The sequence below is a fragment of the Silene latifolia genome, chromosome Y (assembly GCF_048544455.1).
Source record: "Silene latifolia isolate original U9 population chromosome Y, ASM4854445v1, whole genome shotgun sequence".
NCBI lineage: Eukaryota > Viridiplantae > Streptophyta > Magnoliopsida > Caryophyllales > Caryophyllaceae > Silene > Silene latifolia.
The window spans coordinates 457,161,977-457,165,797 of NC_133538.1; the positions used below are offsets into that span (position 1 = coordinate 457,161,977).

Here is a 3,821-nt window from a genome sequence, read left to right on the forward strand (position 1 = left end):
CGTCCTGACTGAGACGAGCAGATTCCTTCTTTGGGGGGCTCGGATTCACAAAATCGACCCAAAAATATTTTCTGCAGCTTCATAAGACGAGCGTCTTATCCCTTGGACGCTCAGTTTCTTTCAAGACGAGCGGATTATCCGTCGGGCCGCTCGGATTCTTCCTCGACCACACGGATTCAGGTCCATCAGTGGGTGCTTTGTAACCCGTGTCATTTCATTCTTCAATTCTTGTGTTCTTCATTGTAGGGGCACCACAAAGGCATGAATAGGCAATTGCTATCCCCACACTGAGGCAAAGAACTACACATCAATAAACTCATAAGTCCCTCCCTCACTTCTCTTAAAATGATTAAAATCTTGATCATGGCATAAAAATGTAAATCCAAAAATGACAAAAATGCAATACAATAATTGAAATGCAAGTTAGGGAGTTAGAATATTTACAAATGGTGGTTTAAGGAGGACTCCACCAAACTCTCATCCAATAATGAGATGTCAAGGGGCATGTTCAAGGTGTTGTTGATGTTACTCAATACCTTGAAGAAGTAATCGAAAGCCTGTTCATTGTCCTGATAAAGGTCCTCAATAGACCTTTGCTCTTGTTGTTCTCCATGATGGTCTTGGGTCATAGCGTTACCAATATAATTATTGAATATCCCTTCAAACTCATCATCCCAAAGACCGTATACTTCGTCTATTTGATCACTAAAAATGTCTTGAGTTGATAAAGACAACTCTCCTTCTTTCTTATCTTGGCCAATGAGGCCTTCTTCTTCACTTGTCATGGGTGAGCTTTTCAAGCTCTCAATATTGCAATTTCCTTGCTCTTTTGATGGAGGATCATCCATTTTCTTTTTCCATTGAAATTTCAACTTCTTCCTATCATCTTTCCGGCTTTAGTGATCAACCATAAAACATGGCTCATGCAATTGGGGAGCTCTCATAGTCTTGTCAAGATTGAAAGTGATGGTTTCATCTGCCACTTCAAGGGTGCGTTCTCCATGCTTTACATCGATCACCGCTCCCGCGGAGTGCAAGAAAGGTCTTCCTAAAATAATAGGAATGTTGGAGTCTTCTTCCATGTCAACAATAATGAAATCCATCAGGATGAAGAATTTTCCAATTCTTACGGGAGCATCTTCCCATACCCCTAAAGGTGTCTTTGTTGATCTATCCGCCATTTGAAGCGTGATGTTCGTGCATTTGAGTTCTCCCATTCCTAGCCTCTTGCTTACCGAATATGGCATGACACTAACGCTTGCCACAAGGTCACATAGAGCTTTGTTGATCGTGGTGTCACCAATAGTGCATGAAATGGAGAAACTTCCCGCATCCTTGAGCTTTGGAGGTGAACTTCCTTGAAGGATAGCACTACTTACTTTAGTAAAAGCAATAGTCTCAGGCTTCCGGATTGATTTCTTCTTTGTAAGGATATCTTTCATATACTTTGCATAGGCCGGAACGTGATTGATCAATTCCGTAAATGGAATTGAGACTTCTAAATTCTTCACAATCTCCATGAATTTTCCAAGTTAGTCATCAAACTTAGGCTTAGCTTGACGACTCGGGAATGGAATTCTAATCACAATAGGCTCCTTTTCTTTGGCCTTCTCTTCATCCTTCTTTGAAACTTCTTGAATGGTGGGTTCTTCTTCTTTAGAGTTTTCAACAACTCTTTCCTTGTCACTAGCATTCACAACATCTTCATCGACGGGCTTCTTCGGCCCTTCATACCTTGTACCACTCCTCAAATGGATGGCACTCACTGATTCTTGTCTTGGGGGATTACCTTGAGGTGGTAATTGCCCCTTTTGTCTTTGTGAACTTGAAGATGCTAATTGAGACATTTGGGTCTCCAACTTCTTTGTGTGAGCTAGTATGTTGTTAATGGTGATGTCTTTTGCTTGGCTATCCTTTTGCATTTGATTGAAAAACTCTTGTTGGTTCTTTTGCATTTGGAGGACCTCTTTTTGAACATAAAAACCTTGGTCATTTGATTGAGTGTATGGAGTTTGATTTTGGAAACCTTGGTTTTGGTTGTAAAAGGGTCTTTGATTTTGGTTTCTCATTGGAGGTGGGGTGTATGTTGGTTGAGGGTTTTGAACATTTTGGCTTTTGTATGAGAGATTTGGATGGAATTTGGTGTTTTCATTGTAATAGTTGGAATAAGGGGTACCACTCTTGTATGCTTGAAAAGGATTCACTTGCTCACTTGTTCCCTTACATTCACTTTGGTCATGTCCCAAAGTTCCACAATTCTCACATATTCCACTTGGAATTGATGAAGATGCTACCATGGCATTAACATGTTGCTTTGGTGATTTTGAGGCTTCTTCAAGTTTTGCCATAGCCTTCTCAAACTTCAAATTAATGGTATCAATATGAGCACTAAGTTGAGCACCCAATTGAGTAATAGTATCCACTTCATTCTTTCCTCCTCTAGTAGCCTTCCGAGGTCTACTATATTGTGAGTTATGGACTGCCATTTCCTCAATGTTGTTCCATGTTTAATTATCGTCAACTTCGGTGAACATACCATTTGATCCCATGTTGAGAATGTTTCGGGAGCCTTCATAAAGACCATTCCAAAATTTTTGTACCAAGAACCACTCGCTAAGTCCATGATGAGGACATGAGCGACAAGTTCATTTGAATCGCTCCCAAGCTTCATACAAAGATTCTTCGTCCCTTTGTTTAAAACCCGTGATTTGGGCTCTTAGCATGTTAGTCTTTTCCGGAGGGTAGAACTTTTTGTAGAAAGCAATAGCCAATTTCTTCCAAGAGTCAATACCAAGAGTAGGCTTATCAAGGCTCTTTAACCATTGTTTCGCGGTACCAATCAAAGAAAAAGGAAATAAGACCCATCGAATTTGGTCTTGAGTCACTCCGGTTTGTGAAATCGCATCACAATAGTCACAAAAAGTCTCTATATGAGAATGGAGGTCTTTACTAGGCATCCCCCTAAATTGACTTCTTTCAACTAATTGGATAAATGCGGATTTTTCAAAACATATTGATCCCTTTTCCATCGTATCCACTTTTGTGCATGGTGGAGAGGGGACGACCCTTCTTCTTGTCTAGGCAAGAAGAGGAATTACGCGATCCTCCAGTGCTTCTAACACCATAGGGAGTCTACTCTTGACGAAAACATTTAACAATTGAGGACAAAGGTACCCTAGCTTGACACAACTTGGAGGTGATTTATTGGTATCCTTCTAGGCTTAATAGTTTGAAGAAACCATATCTATAATGTAATATGCACCCTTAGATTGCTTCCCTTATAGATAATTTCCGCCACTTAGATGAGGAAAGTGGTTGTTCATTTTTGTAGATGCATCCATTACTTGTTTTGTGTGCTTTAATGCTTGGATGTGTCGCCATTTTGGCAAGCCCCACCTTGCCTTGAAAGAAGGCAACCTACCTCACAGTTCTCTTGTTGTGAGTTAAAGGGGCGGAGTGAGACCCGCTAATTGTCTCACAACGGCTATATTAGTAGGTTAGTTTGAATAAGGGTCCTAGTTTTTGTCACCTCTTTACTCGGGATGAGCAAAGGCTCGGTTTGGGATTATTTGATGTGACTCATATTTAAGCATATTTAGTCCCCGAATTAGCCTCGTTCCTATACTTTTTAGTGCATAATTGGGTCATTTACTATCTTTAGTTTCCCGTTTTACATATTCTTTGAGGTTTTGTTCTCTTGGTCGGAAAGGAGTGCAAACCTTGCATTTTCATGGCAAAATGGAGCTAAATTGATCAAATTCAATGACCAAGCATCAAAGGGAAGACGATACTAGAAGGCCTATGTAGATAATAAAGCAGAT

At 40.3% G+C, this 3,821-nt stretch overlaps 1 non-coding gene across 1 annotated transcript; it reads left to right on the forward strand.

The window, feature by feature from the left end:
- The first annotated feature begins 2,616 nt into the window (after positions 1–2,616).
- LOC141635025 (small nucleolar RNA R71) lies at positions 2,617–2,723 on the forward strand. The gene has a single exon (XR_012539734.1). It is a non-coding gene; the product is annotated as a small nucleolar RNA R71 (small nucleolar RNA).
- The last annotated feature ends 1,098 nt before the right edge of the window (positions 2,724–3,821 follow it).